The sequence below is a fragment of the Chenopodium album genome, chromosome 7, assembly GCF_948465745.1.
Source record: "Chenopodium album chromosome 7, dcCheAlbu1.1, whole genome shotgun sequence".
NCBI classification, from domain to species: domain Eukaryota; kingdom Viridiplantae; phylum Streptophyta; class Magnoliopsida; order Caryophyllales; family Amaranthaceae; genus Chenopodium; species Chenopodium album.
Window position 1 is genome coordinate 47808605 of NC_137840.1, and position 20624 is coordinate 47829228.

At 42.2% G+C, this 20624-nt stretch overlaps 1 long non-coding RNA gene across 1 annotated transcript; it reads right to left on the reverse strand.

The window, feature by feature from the left end:
- Nucleotides 1-13386: 13386 nt before the first annotated feature.
- LOC145637853 (uncharacterized) lies at nucleotides 13387-19881 on the reverse strand. The gene is made up of 5 exons (XR_014114516.1): nucleotides 19689-19881; nucleotides 18475-18533; nucleotides 14143-14442; nucleotides 13893-13997; nucleotides 13387-13785 (listed from the first exon to the last, which is right to left on the reverse strand). It is a non-coding gene; the product is annotated as an uncharacterized LOC145637853 (long non-coding RNA).
- Nucleotides 19882-20624: the final 743 nt, after the last annotated feature.

A 20624-nucleotide genomic window follows, 5' to 3' on the forward strand; every position in this document is an offset into this window, starting at 1 on the left:
TAACTCAGATTTCAAGAAATGATTTGTAGATTAATATGATCTTGACATGTGATGCAATCATATTATCAAATTGACACATATTGACTTAAGGAATTTGAATATTTCACACTTGTCTTAGACAAGTGGGAGATTGAAGGATTTATGTCTTCATCAAGTGCAATTACTAGATATATAATGGATCAAATTACGGAGATAATTAAGTTCGTTCTTTTGGGTTGTCATTGTATATTGCTATATGTGATTAATGATCTTTGGGCTACTCAAATAGTCCAAAGCCCAATAGAATGGATCCTATAAGGTCACACAAAGGGTGATAGATTGAACAAAAGAAAGAAGCCCATTATTGGGCCTCATGGAATGGTCGTCCATATGGGATAAAAGGGAGAGTATTGTAGGCTTGGTTTGGACTCTAATTACACATATGATGTATAAATAGAGGCCTTGCCTAGGTTTTGACATAACAGACTTAAGCAGTCAATTGAGAATAGAATTGCTAGCAATGCAACCAAATCCTAGCCTCACACAATCTCTCTCCTTACTCCATTCCTCCCATCCGTACAGCTGTACGACCCCTAGTGCAAGGTGGCGCACAGTGGTGGTGTGGTGGTGTTTATGGTCGGTTTCCTCCTCCCCTCTCCGTAGAAGGTAGCTCGAAGCGTTCATGCCCAGGCCAACTACCTAGCAGTAGTGGAGGTTCAATCCTATCTCGTGGACTAAGTAGAGGAGTAACACTTAGGGATCTATTATCTCCCTAATTGTCAATCAATCTCTTACGGAAATCACGCGTCAAAGGTATGTACTATGTGATTCTTTATGTTTTATGCTTGTAGATTCTGTTTAGGTGCGAACGAATATGATTCACGAAATTTCGCACTAAAGTACCTAAAACCCTACAGTGACACCTTACCCAAAACCATTGCCCCCTCCACATGAAGTTATGCCTGGTAGACCTAGTAACACGAAGAGAGTTGGAGAAGATCAAGAAAGAAAAATTGTGAAAAGGGCAAAGAAGAAAAATAGGTGTGGAGGATGTAGTGGTGGTCTTGGTCATTACAAGACCAAATCATACTTCAACCAAATAATGAAAAAAGTGCCTAAGGGAAAGGGAAGAAATGTTGATGCTTTTCCTAAGGTCTCAGGTTCTCAGGTTTCAACAACGAAGATTACCAGCTCTCATGAACCACTGCTTCTATCACAGCTCCTCAAGCCAGAGCTTCCTTCCACTACTCAGAGAATGGGGAAGAGAGTTGCTACTTCTGGTCCTACCTCAAAGGATAAGTCTCATGTTCATGCTTCCACTACTCAGAGAAAGGGGAAGACTGTTGCTAGTGTTGCTCTTATAAGAAAGGAGAAGGGTCATGTCCCTGCTGCTGCACCAAGATAAAAAAAAAAAAAAAAAAAAAAAAAAAAAAAAAAAAAAGACGGTTGCAAACAAGCCTAGATGTAGGAAGAAGAAAGGACTTGTAAACCGATCTCAACCTGGTCAAGCATCACAGACTTTAGCCTCTATAACTGGACAGCCACCACTAACACAGTCCCAAGAACAACCTACTCAGAGTAATTATCCATGAATTTTATGCCAATTGCTCTATATCTTGCTACATGAACTTATTCACTACTACATAAACGAGCTAATGCAACCCCAAAAAATCGTTGCCATAGGGCTAAAAACCATTGATTTAGACCTATTGTTACGGTTCATAAACCGTTGCTATTGCGGCCATTGCACTAGATATAATGCGACAGTTATTTAAGCTAATGCAACAGTCTTATAACATCTACCTTTGACCGTTGGATTAGACCCTAATGCAACGGTCAATATGATCTAATGCAACAATGCTTGCAATACTCCATGACCTGTTGCATTATATCTAAAGCAACACTTGTATGTTCCTAATGCAACATTTCTTGGCCTTTACTTAAACCGTTGCAGTAGGTTTACCAATCATTGTCATGTACTAATGCAACGGTTTAATTATATAGGAATAATAAATAATAAATAATAGTGAAAATTAAATTAATATTAATCTTCCCTATTTATATTAAATTAAATTTATTATATGCGTACAAAATAATAAATAATAATGAAAATTAATATTAACAACCATAAAATCATCAATCTCGATCTTATATATATATATTAGTTGTTTTGGGGGTTTTTGTCCCTCGGGAGAGTTACAACACTGAAACTGGATTCAACTGAGGATGTCTGTACCTGCAAAGCAAACGGACCGCCGGATAGTCGGTGGTCCGCCTCCGAAGATTAAGTTAGTAAATGTTCGGAGATAAAATCCGCCTCTGCTTGGATTCCAAGCTCAGGTAAAGTGCTGTGTGTTCTTTGAAAACGACAGCTCTGTGGTAAGTGACGTATTGTCTCGTATTGCGTGTATATTCTCTCTCTCTCTCTCTCTCTTTTGTTGTTCCCCTTGTCATAAATGACATCATGTCTTGTGACCTAGGAGAATCTTGGACTTTTTGACTTAAAGAATCTCAAAATTCCCTAAGCGTTTTTCAAGCATCTGACACTCGGCTACCAGTTCGACTGTTCTTTAGTCAACCAGGCGTCTTTCTCCCTTCTTCTAAAGGTAACGCCTGTATTTTCATTTTATTCTTCATTTTTTCTTTGTTTTCGAAAAAATGGTTCCCCAATTGCATGCGGCACGGCGTAGGATAGTGATCAGCCGGTCACCGAGGACGGCTGAATCTAGAACTAGCAGTGCCGAATGCTTGGCCAAAGATCCTGCTTTGCGAACTTTTCCGAATCCGACCGTTTCCGTGTCTGTGCAGGACACTATGGCCAGGACCAAAAGAACAGCAAGGCAGTGTAGCTCCGATGGAGTTTTCTACCATTCGGACGGGTCAACTGTTTATTCAGACGGCTCAATAAGAGTGCCTCAAAGTGAGTTGTCGGAACACCCTGACAGCCCTTCCTATCTTCCTCCAACCCTCACCTATTACCATTCGCCCACATCTAGTGGAACTCCCAGTGATGGAATCCTGGGGGAGGCAGATGAGGAATATCAATCCGGGCCTTCTGGACAGGCGCCGGAAGAGAGTCTAGGGGAGGACCCCGCTGGCACCAGTCGACGGTCCCCTAGCTCTGATGAGAGCTCTGATGGCGAGTCGGCCTCGTCATCTTCTACAGAGAATGCCTCCGTAACTTCAGAGGAGGCTAGATCAAACATAGATTCTGCCAGAGAGTCCCTGGCAGTGGATAGGGGGGAAAGCTGGGCCGAGTCGAGTGCTTCTAGGCGCTTTGTCGGTCCCTAACGAGGGCGACACCATTTTGTTGTTCCGCCAGGCAGGCAGAGCGCCATGGCATCCGGCCTTGCCAATTTTAGGCGCAAGGTCGTCCTAGGCTATGGCTACACTTTGTCGGTCCCTAACGAGGGCGACACCATAACCTGGCCGAGCCTGGCCAGCTATCAAGACAAAGCGGAGACCAGCTATCAAGACAAAGCATCCAGGCTGGCCTCCGCTTCCCTCTCCATCCGGCCGTGGAGAGGATCTTGGACGGATACCAACTGGGTATCTGGCAACTTGTACCCAACTCCTGGATCAATATTCTGGGGTACGTTGCCGCCTGTGAGATGCTGCAGGTGGAGGCGAGCTTTGAAGCGTTCGCCCACATGCACTATCTGAGCAGGGCGCCTGCTAGGGGCGGTGAAGGCTGGTACACCTTGACCACTTGCAAGGGGTACATGATGGCTGTTGGCAAAGAGAACAAGTGGAAAGACTGGAGGACTAAGTTTTATATAGTCAAGTCTGTCGACAGCCGCCTGAACCAAAAGTATAACAGGTGGAATAAGGATCCACCTCTCCTAGCAGGCAGGAGCGCATTGCCGCCTATTCCCAAGCAGGCAAAGGAGGAGATCATGGACGCGGGGTTGTTTACCGTGTCCGTGTGGACGACTGATGAGGGGGATAAGGAGGTCACCCCTCAATGCTATCTCCCTTTGTACAAGTGGTTTGAAGAAGGGACATTCTTAGTCGCATGTGGGCTAAGTTCTGAGATGCCGAGAGGTAGTCGGTCGTCTGTTTTATATGCAATTTACTTCTGCTTTTCAGTACTTGTTTAATGATGCTAATCACTTGTTCATTTTTGCAGACAAAGCAATGGAAAAGCTCTCGGCCACAAGGAAGCCGGCTATATCTGCTGCTCGATACAGGTCAAATGTTTTAAATAGGGCAGAAGTAACCACTCACACCAAAGTGGACGAGCAGAAAACTGGCGGCACCTCCAAGGTAGAAAATTGTTATACTTTCATTTCTGACCAATATTAAATTTGCCCGAATGATTTCTAACTTGCGTTTATCTTGTGTTGATGTAGGGTGCGCCTTCCAAATCTCCCTCAAAACCATCCGACCCTAAAATCCAAAAGACAATGGCGGGTGATGTGAGTGCATCCGGCAAGGGCGGCTGGAAGCACGTTGCTCATAAGCCCCAGAAGGGCCCAGACGCCTCTTCTCTCGATGCTGAAAAGGAGATCAGCAAACCGGATGCCCAGAGGGCATCGAAGGGTGGCTTTAAGCAACCCACCACTGCTATCGGCTCAGCAGGAGAGAAGAGGAGCCTGGGGAGAGAGGAGGAACCGAAGGACGACGGTAAAATCCATTCGCCCCTATTGTTCTTCCATGTAGATGTACTTGAGTTATTTTTTCTAACTTTCTCTCCTTCTCAGTTCCTGTGCAGAGGCCGACTGTAGTCCAGATGGCCAAGTCCATGCTGAGGGCGGTTGATCCTGACGACAAGGCGTCTGTTAGAGGAGTCGACACCCTTGACTTGGATGGCATCTTGGGGAACCTCTGCGAGGTATGAGTCTTAGCTCAAGCAATTTTCTTTTTTTTTCAGCTTTATTTCTTTTTTCGCCTGGTTTTAACCATTCGGTTCTTTTGCAGGCCATGCTGCGCGTTCAAGGGCTCAAGCAACCCCTCAAGGAGAAATCCAAAGAGGTAACAGTCGCCAAAGCTCAGGCCAAGTCCGCCTTGGATCGAGCACAATTTGATATTGCTCAGAATGAGTATCTGACGCTTAATATGATGTATTCGCAGGCGGAAGCCAATATGCAGGTGAAGAAGGACCTGGACTCGGCCCGCCTGCGCATCACTTCCCTTAAGAAAGAGATTACAACTCTTAAGGAGAAGCTCAAGCCTCTTCAAGATGCCAAAGCAGAGGCCGAGAGAGCCAAGCAGAAGGTGGGCCGCCTGGAGCAGCGCCTCAGCAACCAGGAGCATCAGCTGAAGTCCAAGTTTGAGTCCGTGGCTGATCAAGAGAGAGAGGCTCTTGTTAAGAAAATGATGAGCGATTATGAAGCCATCATGCGGGACACTTGGGCGGCTGTACAGCCGGACTCGGACTATCAGATTTGGAAATCCAAATTTGACGAAGCCAGCAAAGCATTCGACGCTCGCCTTATTGAAGAGGCTGAGAATGCTGAGGCCGAGGAAAGTTCTAGGTCTGACTCTTCTGGGGAGTCGTCCTCGGGCGGCGAGGAGGAGGATCAGGCGGAGGAGCCAGAGAAAAAGGAGGAAGAGCAGCCGAAGGACGATAAGCCGGCTGCCACTAAAGAGGCTCTCCCCTGATCACTTAAGCTTTTATGCTTTTCTGCGGCCGAATGGCCATGTACTTTTCTTTTCCGGCCTGTGTGCCGAGTATTTGTATCTTTACCAACCGAGGGGTCGGGTAATTTGACAATCTTTCTGGCTTTGCCAGATAACAATCTTAACCAATCGTCAGGTGACGATTGGTCTTTTTAATTTGAATCATTCGGCCATTTGGCTGAAGTTATCCATATAGTAGTCCTTTGCATTTTGAATTTTTCATTGCATGTTTTTGGCTAAGTATAGTAACCTGTATATCATGCGAATGTTCTTGCCCCTGGACGGATGTCGAGCAGTTTCGGTTTATTGGATTGATTGGCTTAGAAATTTTTGATACTTAGAAGAGTATGCATGGTTTCTAAGTCAATAAATCACTATGGTGATTGCCCCAAACCACGCGGCAGACGTCCATCCAGAATTGGCAAACATAAAGTGTTCATTCGGCCATTGGCTCGAACTAACTCAAATTTCCAACTTAGCTAATTTGCTAAGGGTAAACCTCCGCTTGTTCCGCCCCATAAGCAAAAATAAGCGCCTCCGGCCATAGGCCTCTTTGAGATAAAATGCTAAGTTTGTAACTTAACCAATTTCCTTAAAAAATAATTGTCCGCCTGTCTTGCCCCATAGGCAAGGATCAGGCGTCATCCGACCAATAGCCTCAATAAGTGTTTAGTTAACTTAACTCGTATATTAATCAAATATTCCGCCTGTTTTGCCCCTGAGCAATAACAGGCGCATCCGGCTTTATGCCTCACTTAGCCTCTACTTATGAAACAGTGACCATTTCTGAACTGCACTAGATAGAAAATTCAGGTCTTTTAGATTTCACTTTCGATTAAAACAAACGACTGCGAATGCTGTCTTAGCATTCGGTAGGGCCACTTGATATATTCGTAGAGCAATGTGCCACCCAAATGGGAGATGCTTCTCCTCGACGAATTCGCCCAAATGGACGTCGCCGGTTATCTGACTCATGTTGGAGCAGACGGTCATACTCATGTTGGAGCAGACTGTGACCATTCGGTCTCTTTTTGTTTATTAATATCTGGCCATGGGCCTCAACATGATTTTATCTTGCCTTAGGCCTCTTTAATGATTTGTCAAGTGTTGGTGTAAACTTGATGAATTTCGTAGGAACGACTGTTCTAAAACAATCGGCTCCTTTAGAGGGATTGGGACGTCTGCTGTTGGAACAGACGCTTTCCAAACATATTGGTCGTCTGTATTTGGTACAGGTGACACTTAAAAAACTTAAATAAAAAGATAAGTTGGGAAATGAAGGCATTTTCTCATTAACAATACGTGAGATTTACAAAATTGAGGTCTTTTCATTCGTACTTAGAAGTAGTACTTTTTCAAGTTGTCTACATTCCAAGTTCAGGGCAGCTGCCTGCCGTCAGGTTCTTCCAGGCGGTAGGCGCCGTCTCTTACCTCCTCATAAATTCGGTAAGGGCCTTCCCAATTTGGGGTTAGCTTTCCCTGTTCATTCGCCCTACCGACTGCCTCCATTTTCCGTAGCACAAAGTCCCCTACTTTGAGAGGACGCTTGTGTACTCTTTTGTTGTAAGCCCGAGTCATTCTCAGACGGTATATCTCATGACGCAAGGCAGCATTGCCCCTGCGCTCTGGAAGTGAGTCAAATGCTAGGCGCATGGCCTCCCAATTTGCCTCTTCATCATACAACATGATTCGAAGGGTCGGCTCATAGTGCTCAATGGGCAGAACAACTTCTGCACCATACACCATTAGGAATGGGGTTTCTCCCGTTGCCTCTTTAGCAGTCGTTCTGATGGACCAAGGACGTGTGGTAATTCATCCGCCCAAAGGCCACCAGCCCGCTCAATCTTCTTTTTAATCCCGTCTGAGATTAACTTGTTGAAGGCTTCGACCTGGCCGTTTGCTTGCGGCCGGCCGACTGATGCGAAGAAGCTTGAGACCCCCTGGTCTCCCAGCCAAGTCTTGAGTTGAGACGTCTCAAATTGAGGACCATTGTCAAAAACCATAGACATGGGCACCCCGAAACGAGTGATTATGTTCCTCCAAACAAAGGAAATGACGTCTTTAGTCTTGATGTTTTTGACTGCCTCAGCCTCTACCCACTTGGTAAAGTAATCCACAGCCACTAATATATAGCGCTTGTCGCCTGGTGCAGTTGTATATGGCCCCAGAATGTCCATGCCCCATTTGGCAAAGGGTATTGGGTTGTGGATGGCCGTCAGGTCTGTAGCCGGACGATGGATGAGCTTGCCAAATTTTTGGCACTTGTCACATTTTTTCACCATTTCCATGGCATCCGACTCCAGAGTTAGCCAAAAGTAAAGCCGCCTGGCCTTGGCCGCGAGGGATCTGCCGCCTATATGGGAGGCGTAGAATCCCGAATGCAACTCTTCAAGAACTTCCTTCCCCTTTACAGGGGTAACACACTTCAGCAGGGGTTTCAAAAAGCCAGCCATGAAGAGCTCTCCTTGCCACAACTCGAAGTTAGCTGCTCGTTTTTTTAGAACAGCCGCCTCTTGTGGTGAGTCAGGGAGCGTGCCGTCTGCAAGATAGGTCCAGATGCTGTCCATCCAAGTTGAGCTTCGGTCAAGAATTCCAATGGGGTCTTCCTCAGATATACTTCTTTTTTCCATGACCTCCCAGAAGACTGACTGAGGCGTTTCACAGGAGGCGGATGATGCCAACTTGGACAGAGCATCCGCCTGATTGTTTGAAGACCTGGGCACCTGAGTTAGATGAAATTCTTCAAGTGACCCAACTTCACTCTTGACCTCCTGCAAATATTTTATCATGGCCGGATGAGTGGCCTCGTACGTTCCATTAACCTGGAGTACGACCAGTTGAGAATCAGAGTAGGCGGATATCTTCTTCGCCCCTGCCGTCTTGCAATACCGGATGCCGGCCAGCAGGGCCTCATACTCGGCCTCATTATTAGAGACCTGAAACTTGAACCGTAGTGCGTATTCGTACTTATCTCCTTCAGGGGATTGAAAGATAATCCCCGCACCACAGCCGTTCACAGTGGAGCTCCCATCCACATACACTTTCCAGACCTGGTCCGTATTGTCCGGAACAACCGGCCTTGTCATTTCGACAATAAAGTCAGCGAATACTTGTCCCTTTATTGCCTTCCTTGATTCATAAGTGATTTCTAATCCTTGTATTTCAATTGCCCATTTGAGCATTCGTCCAGAAGACTCCAAGGTTGTGAGTGGCCGTTTGATCGGTTGGTCAGTATAGACCTCTACCGCATGCGCCAAGAAGTAAGGTTTAAGCTTCTTGATGGCCATGTAAAGGGCAAGGCCGAATTTCTCAACCATGGGGTACCGAAGCTCCGCATTTCTCAAAACATGGCTTATGAAATACACCGGGAGCTGGATGCCGTCTCTTTTAGCTAAAAGGACAGCACTGAGGGCATGATCAGAGACGGCTAAGTACATGAAGAGCTTCTCTTTAGGCAAAGGGCTGACAAGCCTCGACAAAGAGTGCAGATGAGTTTTTAGCCTTTGAAAGGCCGCCTCTACATCATCCCCCCATTCAAAGTTTGTCTTCTTTTTGATTGCCTGGAAAAAGTAGAGACACTTATCGCCTGAACGGCTGAGGAATCTCCCCAGGGCCGCCAGACAACCTGTTAGTTTTTGCACTTCCTTCACAGTACGGGGCGACTGCATGTCGATTACCGCCTGTATTTTCTCAGGGTTGGCCTCTATTCCTCTTTGGTCAATCAAAAATCCGAGAATCTTCCCAGACTCAACACCAAAGACACACTTTTTTGGGTTAAGCATGTCCTTGTGCCGCCTGAGTGTGGCGAATGTTTCTCGGAGATCAGCAAGGTGATCCGCCTGCTGTTTGGATTTGACTATCATATCATCAATGTACGCCTCTACATTCCTTCCGATTTGATTAATGAAGACCGTATTAATCATTCGTTGGAAGGTAGCAGGCGCATTCTTTAAACCAAACGGCATCACCGTATAACAGAACAACCCCTGATCGGTGACGAATGCCGTCTTTTCTTGATCTTTTTTCCACAGGGGGATCTGATGGAAACCTGAATAGGCGTCCATGAAACTCATCAGGGCATGTCCGGCTGTTGAGTCGACCAGACTGTCGATCTTAGGCAGTGGATAGCTATCCTTTGGACATGCCTTGTTGAGGTATGTGTAATCAACACACATCCGCCAAGTACCATTCGGCTTTTTTACTAACACAACGTTAGCTACCCACTCAGGGAAGTTGCACGGCCGAATGAACTTGGCATCTAACAGCTTTTTTACTTCGGCAGCTGCCGCCTGACTTCTTTCTTCGCCGTGGTTTCTTTTCTTTTGCCGGATGGGCTTCTGTTTAGGATCCACGGCGAGTTTGTGGACAGCGAGATCCGGGTTGATGCCTGACATCTCTTCCACTTCAAAGGCAAAGATGTCTTTGAATTGTTTGAGCAGTTGGTGAAGGTTTTCACCCAACTTTGTAAAGGCAATCATCCCCACCTTAACAGTCCGCTCTGGACGGCTATCATCCAGAGGGATATCAATGTGCTCTCCATTAAGCTGGGGACGAAGATCATCCAACCTTTCCCCGGTCAGTGATTGCTATTGCTTTTCTTTTTTGACCACCACCAGCTGATAAGTCTTTCTTTTCTTTCCGGCTGGTGGGGCCGACTGTTCTTCCTCGACATTGTCGAGGTCAATCATTTGCTTGCCCCGGCCGGATGCTGCGTCCGCAGGCTTGACGTCCGAGAGATAATACTCTCGAGCCGTCTTTTGGTCCCCATTAAGGGAACCAACTGTTCCATCATCCTTCTCATACTTTAGTAGCATGAGAGCAGGGATGATGACGGCCTTGCACTCATTAAGAGTGGGTCGGCCAAAGATGAGGTTGTAAGCTGTGAGCTCTTCAACCACTAGGAAACGGATGGTCATCTGCCGACCGTCTCCCCTGCTTCCCAGGCGGACAGGTAGGTCGATTCGTCCGACTGGGTGCACAAGTCCTCCCCCAAACCCAACTAAGGTGTGGGTGACCTCCATCATGCTATCCGGTTTGTACTTGAGATTGGACAAGCATTTGAGGCTGATGAGGTCAGAGGAACTTCCTGTGTCAATCAGAATTCGGCCAACCAGCTGGTTGGCGACTTTACACTCAATGACAACAGGGTCATCATGCGGCCGACGGACTTTGCCTCTGTCCTGTTCGGTGATGACAACTTTAGGGAAGGTGGATGTGCTAGCTGTATCCGCCTCCTCAACAAAATTAACCACCTTTCTCAGATGGTCCTTGGTACCCCGAATGGTCGGGCCACCACCGGCAAATCCGCCTGCTATGGTATACACCGGTTCTTCATCAGTTTCGGCACTCACAGCAGGCTGGGGAGTCTTTTTCTTGGACTGCCCCGGATTTGCTTTTGAAGTCACTTTGGACTTCACATAGGACTTCAGCTGTCCTTTGTCGGCCAGACGGTCGAGCTCCCGCTTGAGACTAAAGCAGTCGTTCGTGTCATGGCCAACATCCTCATGGAAATGGCAATGCTTGTTCTTGTTCCGATTTTCAGCAAAACCTTTCGTAGCAGTCGGCTTTTCAAGAGTTAGCCGATCCTTAATTTCCAAAAGGATGGAGCAGCAGTCCTTGTGAAATTCGTACCTTGGAACGTACGGCTTCCACTCTTTTTTCTTCTTCTGGGCCGGTTGATCAGAGTTATCAATGGCCCAGACTTGCTTTTTCTTTTTGCTCTCTTCTAGCTTAGGAGCTGGCTGAGCAGGCTGACTCTCTTTCTGTCGGTCAGACTTCTTATGGTCCGACTGCTTATTGGAGGAGTAGAGTTCGGTCGCCTGTATGTAGGCTTCCGCCTCTCGCAAGGCTCCTTGCAGGGCAAAGATTTGTTTGCGGACGAGTTCGTACTTAAAAGTAGACCCGTCCTTCAGACCCTTAAAGAAGTCTGTGAAGGCGACCTCATCAGACAGCCCATGAATCTGGATTCGGACCAGATTGAACCGCCTGACGTAGGATCGCAAACCTTCTCTATCTCCCTGCTGTACATTGCCCAAGTCAAGACTTGTCTTTTTGGCAGGGATGTTCATAGAGAAGTTTGATGCAAACAAGAACGCAAGCGTCTTGAAGCTATTTATGCAGCCAGCCGGCAGGTTGCCAAATCACTGCTGGTCTATGCCCTTCAGGGTGGCTGGAAAGCAACGACACCATGCGGCATCATCCAACCCCTGTAAATACATGAGGTGGGTGTATGCTAGCAGGTGGTCTTCTGGGTTGGAGGTCCCGTCATAGGCTCCAACCAGAACGTTTTTAACTTTAGCCGGCTGTACGGCTTCAGTTATTTCCCTGGAGAAAGCAGAGGGTTGATCTCCAAGGTGTTGCAGCCTAAGCTGCCAGTCCATCGGCTGATAACCGTATGCCGCCTGTCCTCCATAGAGGGTAGGTTGCATGTAAGGTACAACTGGCGCCTGGTACAATGGCTGTGCCATGTACTGGGCGGACTGAATCACATGCGGCCCAGACTGAACCCTTTGGCTGCTTGCTGGGGTCTCATGTACAGACTGGGAACACCTCACAGAGGTATTCCGAAAGCTATCATGATAAGTCGACGTTGAAGCCGAATCTGATTGCTGGGTTCTCCTCTCCTCAATGTATTGTCGAGCGTCAGAGAACGTTTTCTTGCTACCATCCGGCTGTATGTGCCGGATGGGTTTTCTTGCGCCCATTTCTGGGAAACGGAGCCGATTAAGGTCAAATTGGGGCCTGGCCTTCTCCTTAGGAGCAGGATGAGGAGTCGGCTGACGGTCCCTGACCGACTTCTGTTTGCTAGCTTGGGCTGGCTTCTTGGCCGACTGCTCCTTTCTAGGAGTAGGCGACTTCTTTGAGGCGAGCTGCTTAATTTCACCCCTGAGGCTGCTCAAAAGTGACATTAGCTCATCCCGAGTGACGGGGGTTGATCCTGCCGCCTGGGAAGGATCAAACGGCCGCCCCGAGGGCTTCTTTGGCTGGCCAGCAGTTTTGCTTGGTCCTGCCTGAACATGGGGACACTCTCGCCGTTCCTTACTGCGGATGCGTTTAGAGATGAGGGATCCATTTGGATCCACATAGGTTTCGACATCAGCGTCGTCACCTGAGTCATGGTCCGTTTGGACCAGTACATCATTTGGAGGCCGAATGGCATCCGGATTTGGTACAAGCTCTTGTGAAGCCATTTCAGAGGTACTCTCCCCACAGACGGCGCCAAATGTTTTGGGGGTTTTTGTCCCTCGGGAGAGTTACAACACTGAAACTGGATTCAACTAAGGATGCCTGTACATGCAAAGCAAACGGACCGCCGGATGGTCGGTGGTCCGCCTCCGAAGATTAAGTTAGTAAATGTTCGGAGATAAAACGTGCGGAAGTAAAGTTATCTGCTTGGATTCCAAGCTCAGGTAAAGTGTTGTGTGTTCTTTGAAAACGACAGCTCTGTGGTAAGTGACGTATTGTCTCGTATTGCGTGTATATTCTCTCTCTCTCTCTCTCGTATTGCGTGTATATTCATCGACTACTTCATCAGTAGGTCCAACTGGTTGCCCATAAATATTCAAGATAAGGTAAGGGCGTTCCTCCCTAGGACGAGCATGAACCTTAACCAATTTTGTTGGACCTCGATGCTTCTTTTTTGCAGCAACTGTGAAGGAAAAAGTTGTAAGTTAATACAATGTTGTAACAAAAAGATTTATCAAATGACAAAAAAAACTTTCCACAATAGAAAAAAAAAAGTGTTGTACCTTCTTGTGGGCTTTTAGTTCTCAATTGAGAGTCCTCGTCTATCGCTTCAGTTATATCTTCAATTACATTGTTGCCATCATCTACAGGTTGTTCATTTACAATGTCATTTGCACTACTAGAGATCAACTGGCCTTCATATGCCACTTAAAGGTTGGAAGTACTGTTTGTTTCATTGTCTTGAATCATATTCTCTGATTGCTTTTTTCGTAGCTCACGAAAGGCAGTCAATGATCCAGGACGACAAAAAGTCTTTTGTTGATGTTTCTTTTGTGGCTGGAGAGCTTGTTTTCCTGATGGGTAATTTCCATTTTGGTGATCTCTTTGTTGAAACTTGCCTACTAAATTGACTGGAGGTAGCTCGGTATGGTTTTCCACACCATGTTTTGTGGTGTTCTGAACAAATGCAGCCATTGAGCCTGACTTGTTTGAAGAGCCCTGTGTTTAATTGCACATAAGAAAATATTAGAATATGAAGGCGACTGAATAAGAGTTGGTCCAAACACTAAGGCGACTGAATAAGACTGAAGATGACACATACATACCTTGCGAGAAGCCTTTTTGGTAGCAATATCCTTGACATGTGGCAGATGTGAAAGCGGTGGCATGCCTCTTGTTGACCCTCCACAAAATTTCCCACTCACAACAGCCTATAAAAATAGGTTTATTTATAATTTATATGGATAAATCAAACTAAGGGAGTTTATGACGGAATTACAATGTTACATAAGTAAAAAAAAGGGGGGGGGGGGAGATGTCAAAAATAATATGTATACATGTATTTATGAGACTAACCTTACGCTTGCTTGTTATAGTACCAGAGTCAATTTCATCCTGGTTACCCTCATATTCAGGTATGTACTCATCATCATTTTCATCATCTTCATCTGAAAACAAATTATTGTCATCCCATGTGCTGATAGCATTAAGGGCATATGAAAAGGCTCAAGATTTATCATAAATTTGTGATGCCAAAGTTCCTTTTCCAGAAGTTGCCATTATGTCCGCGTTACGCTTCAGCTGCTCTAGTCTTTGCCTTTCATAATCTGTTATCACTTTTTTTTGAGGGATGGATTTAGCCTTAATCCCCTTCATCTACACATATGAAAAAAAAAAATTATCTTATTAAAAAAATATTTAAACTTGTATGTTACAAGAGAAAAAAAAACAAACAAGCCATAAGAAAAGGAAAAAACTAATAAAGTAATTTAATGTATCAATCAACATTGCATATAATAATTTTTTTTAAAAAAAAAACAAGACATATAATCCTACCATCAGAGAGTTCTGTAGGAAGGTTGTGAACAACATAAAACCAACCATTCTTGGTTAAGTCTTCCACATAGAAAACTTGTCGTGCCTGAGATGCTAAAATAAATGGTTCTCCCACACCAATGGTTCTATTCTTATTAACCAAAATAAATTCATCATTCATTTCTGAGTAAAACCACACACATCTAAATAAGACAACGCTAAATTGGCCATGGTATGATAGCTCAATGATATCTTCTATTGAACCATAATAAGCAACACTTCCCATTATAGGATTTTGATCTTTTCTACTAGAAAAGCTAGGTGTTAGAGCGCTTAAAGTTACTCCATGGTTTTGTGATATAGAATTTGCATCACGCTTCATAGTGTGAAAGTGAAATCCATTCACAGAGTACCCAGTGTACCTTTTTGCCACATAAGAAGGACCTTTTGATAACCATTTCAAATGGTCTGGTACTACAGCACCTTGCTGAATCATGCAGGCAACTTTCTCCTTAAACCAAGCCATAAACTCCTTACTATGATTCTGAACAGTATCCCATTTTTGTTTCCTATGGGAGCTTAAAGTTGCCATGTGTTCACTGAAATATTAATAAAACTACACACATATTAGTATTGTAATTAATGATACGATGAAGATTGAGTCTATATATATGTAAATATGATATTGAGATTTTTTTATGAATAATTTTACCTGATGTATCTCTCAACTTCCTTGCAATCACAGTTGAATAACACGTATTGATGGGCTTGGTCCCATGTAATGTGATCAATCATAAATCCATATTGATTCTTCTTTGTGGGCTTTCCTTTCCCCCTAGTCGGTCGACCAATATTAGGAAGGAATGGTTGTGCGGTTTTTGACTTACCACTAGTTGAAGGAGTCTTTGGTCGATTTATGTATCTAGCATAAAATCGAAGACACTCTTTAGCCCAATATGCTTCTGCCATTGAGCCCTCAGGTCAAGCTTTGTTCCGAACATCATCCTTCAACTCATGAAGAAACCTCTCAATTGCATACATGCATCTATTACAAATAGGACCTCCAAGCCTGATTTCTTCCACCAAATGAACTGGTAAATGGACCATTACAGTGAAAAAAGCAGGTGGAAAAATCATTTCTAATTGACAAAGTGATTCAACTATCTGAGAATGAAGATTGTCAAGGTCTTTTGGGTCAATGGTTTTACCCCATATGCCTTTAAAAAACTGACAAAGTCTAATCAGCGGAGTTGCAACTTCCTTAGGTAAAGTTGCCTTTATTGCAATTGGAAGTAAGTAATGCATACAAAAATGAGCATCATGGCTCTTATATCCTGTTATCTTCCCCTCATTAACTTGCACACAACGAGCAATATTAGAAGCATACCCTTGAGGCAACTTTGCTTTTTTTATGGTTCGGCAAAACAAGCGCTTCTTCTCTAATGTCATCCAGAAGCGTGACCTTGGGATCTCTTCACGAAGGTCATCTATTTCAATAGGCTGAAGTTCTGGCAAAATTTTAAGAACTTTCAGATCACGACGAGCACACACATTGTCCTTGGTTTTCTTAGATATATCTAACAATGTTCCAATGATATTATCAAATATATTTTTTTCTATATGCATCACGTCAAGATTATGTCGATTTGTACAATGCTTCCAATAAGGAAGGCTAAACAAAATTGACAACTTTCTCCATGGAACATCATTATTGTGCTTTTTTTTGTTCATCTTTCTAAAGTCATTGGGAAAATCTTGTAGTAAATCTTCAATTTCAGTACCTTTCAATCTAAAAGGTTCAGTTCTCTCCTCAATTTCTCCAAAAGTTCTCTTATCATGGCGCCAAGGGTGGGTTGAATCCAAAAATATACGATGATGCCAATAGAAAAATTTACGGCTATGGTCCAACCATTATGATTCCGTATCATAATGGCAGCAAGGACAAGCCCTTTTCCCCTTTGTGCTCCAACCAGACAACATTGCATAAGCTGGAAAATCACTGATCGTAGACAATAAAGCTGCATGCATCATAAACCTCTTATCAGTTGAAGCATCATATGTTTCCAGCCCAACCTCCCATAGCCCTTTTAGATCTTTGATTAGCGGTTGTAGATAGATATCAATATCATTGCCCGGGGTTGAAGGGTCAGGAATAAGTAATGTTAACATTAAAAACTCGTGATTTGTAACCAGTCAGGGAGATAAGTTATAATTTACCAAGATAACTGGCAGGTACTATGTACGATGCTCATCGTGTGAAATGGGTTAAATCCATCAGTAGCCATACATAGCCTAACATTACGTGGATCTTCAGAAAACTTTGGATACAACTTATCAAAGTCCTTCCATGCTTGACCATCAGCAGGATGTTGTAAAAGTCCATCAGTTTCACGTCCATTTGCGTGCCATGTCATGTACCTTGCTGTCTCTTGGCACATAAATAGCCTTTGCAACCTTTTCTTGATGGGAAAATATCTTAGAATTTTGGCAGGTATTTTATGGGCCTTTTCATTTACCTGATCCTCGTCATTTGATTTACATCTTGAAGTCTTACAAACATGGCAACTCGTTGCATTTTTATTTTCCTCCCAATACAACATGCAATCATTAGGTCATGCATCTATCTTCTCATAATCCAAGCCCAATACTTTTAAAGTATTTTTTGCATCATTATAAGAAGAAGGTAGCTTTGCATCATCAGGCAATATATCCTTAAGAAACGCTAATAAAGCACCAACTGCAACATTCCTAACCTTATAATCACACTTGAAAATTAATAGTCAAATTGTAAAGACAAGTTTTGTCATTTTCTTACAACCTGGATACAATTCTTGTTGCCCTTCTTCAATAAGTTTAAAAAACTTCTTTGCATCTTCATTTGGCCCCTCTTTGAAGGTATCACTTAACAAACCTTCTATGTCATCATTCACATCATTTATGTATTGGGGTACATCAGAATCAACTACTACATCTTTTCTTTCGATGTCCTCCCTTACATCTAACAATATGTCTGATCTAGGGACAAAACCGTTGCAAATCATATGCTCTTTAATAACATTCCTATTATGCCAATAACGATAGTGACAAATTTCACATGGACAACAAATTTGATCTCCTTGTGAGCTGGATGCAAAAGTCTTTTCTATATACTTATCAACTCCATTTTCATATTCATCACTCCATCTAGCAAATGTCCACCACTTTTTATTTACTTTATCCATTACTCTAGTTAAAGCCAAGAAAGAAAAAATAGATATTCTATTATTATATATAGCCAATTACAAAAATATAAATACAAAATTCACCCTACTAACGGTTATTTGCTTATCATTTTTTTATTCCAATAAATATATATTAAATATAATATAAATATAAAAAAAAAACAAGTGAGGGAGAACAACCACCAGAAACAATTGTATATGTACAATCATGCAATACATGAAACAATAAGAGAAAGTCACACTATGATTATAAAAGTATAAGTCAAACAAGAAGTAAGAACTAAGAGTTGGTCCAAATACTAATGCATAATTTAATAAATCTAAAGTCAACTATTTAATTAAATACATAATTATGCATCTAATTCCACCACAACCCAATCCTTCATACTAGAATCAATACATAGTATATATGAAACAATAACAATACTCACATGTTTACAAATAAAAGTAATATTGCATAAATGATTTGGAGAATGAATTACCAATGATACAAAATAAGGTTGCTAACCAAGACTAGTATAAGAGTATCCAATATTAACATGCAGATATATGCATAACCCAATTTCATGTCCTAAACTAATCACAAGATCAAATATATTCTATACTCCATACTATTACTCAATGGATTAAACTCAAACTATTAGATAGTTACCTAGGCCAACTGAGGGAGTGTAGTGCTGCAAATACCGAAACTGACGTACTGCTTTACTCCTAATAAAGTGAATAAAAAACATAAATTCAATATGCATACAATTTGTTTAAAAAAATTGTCAAATTAATATATAGAATCAATAAACACTCATCGTAATTTTCGTTATCCAATTCCCCTTCCACGCAAATCAATAGAAAAAAACCATCTCATGGGCATTTGTATCTTACTAGAGTTTAAAGTCTTGTCTAAACCATTTTAAAAGGAACAATAATAGGGAGGAAATAAAAATAAAATAGAAGACATAACTTGGACACCATAATTAAAAAATATATAAACGAAAGTAATTGATAATTCAAATAATAATTCACCTTGAATGAGTGAAATTTCTCATCCCTGATAATTTCAAATATACAGAGACTCTTTAATGCACACCAAACTTGATAATTTGTGAGGAAAGCATTTTGCTAAAAGAAAATAAGTCTCAAATTCCCAAAGAAAATTGCAAAATAGTACAACATCAATTTGTTTAAATGAGAATAAAAGATAAGATATTATCCCACAACCTCGTCAAGGTCAGAGTACATGGATTTAATAACTCCAAGTTTCAAAAATTGAGAATTGATTAAGAGTAGAAAAAATTGAGAATTGATTAAGTGTAGAAAAAATTGAGAATTGATTAAGTGTAGAAACATGCATATATACATATATAACAACAACTTGACAATTCTCAACTATTGAGGTCGTAAATAAAAAAAAATATATATACATAAAAATAAAAGCACAACAATAAGAACTAAAAAGCTCAACTTGAAAAGGCTCAAGTTTGAAGCCTACGCAAATCTTCAATACTAAAAAAAACCAGCCCACCATTATTTTTACTAAAATACAAACTCCACCTCTTGTATCTTTACAAAATCCTCAATTTAAAGGTTACTTTGACTATAATTCCCTAATTAATAGACCTCTAATCTACTATAATTTGGGTCAGATGTTCTTCTTATCAATAATTAAGTAATATAAAACAACAAGATTGTTTATACAGTAAAAAGAACAAAAGGTTGAAGATTTAGATAATTTTAATTAACAAAAACTTCAATCAATGAAAATTCTAGGTCAATTGAGCATGCAAATTTGCAAACAAAATATAATGTTAAAGAAAAATTGAAACATGCATACTTAATTAGAAGCACAGTACAAAGAGAGTTTGAAATTACCTGATAATTAATCTCCAAATGGATGCCGGAGAGCCAATGTCGACTTCGTTCTGTATTGGGGGTTTTGAAAAGAGTTTGGTAATGGGAATTCTCTAGAATATAGCTGAAGTTTGGTAAATGGGAAGTACTGTACTAGAGACTTAAGAATTTGAGACTAAAAGAAATGAGGGTTTTGAAATTTTGGGGAAAAAAAGCGCACAAAAAGTCCGGGGTATAGCGCGCAACTCCAAAAATTTTATAATCCTATTTTACTTTATCAGCTCTTACCATCATATAATGCAACGGTTAAAGACCTAATGCCATGGCTAATTTTTAAACCGTTGCAAAAAACCGTAGCATTAGCCAAGACCGTTGCTACAAACAGTTGTATTATCTATAACCGTTGCAATAACTGTTGTATTAGCTTAGGTCGTTGCACTCAACCGTTGCAATACTCTTTAACCGTTGCTTAAGACAATTGCATTTGGTCGTTTATGTTGTAGTGATTTAAGTTTGGCTAGCTTCTTTTGTGATTTACTTTTGTGAGCTAAGTCCTTGTCTGTAAGGCATTGCATATATTTAGCACCTTTTAATTAGTGCTTATTTTGTTGATATAGCCAATAGTGTTTTGCTTATGTTATCATATGTAACATACCAATTAAAACACATAATTTATTTAGATAAAATGCAACTTTCATTTCATTTCTAATAATTCTGATCGAGTAAGTATATTGCAAAGTACATATAATGAACTTAACTAATAACTACCTAACTAACTTACTCAAATACTAACCAATTCTAACCAAAGAGTTTCACAAATATGTAACTCACAACAACAAATACAATGTCACACACAAAAATTATATACCCATACTTAACCCCATCCCTCTTTTTCAACCTAGTTGTAGTGTTCCTTCTCCAAATTTTGTTGTTCGGCTTCTCAACTTCGTTCTTTGG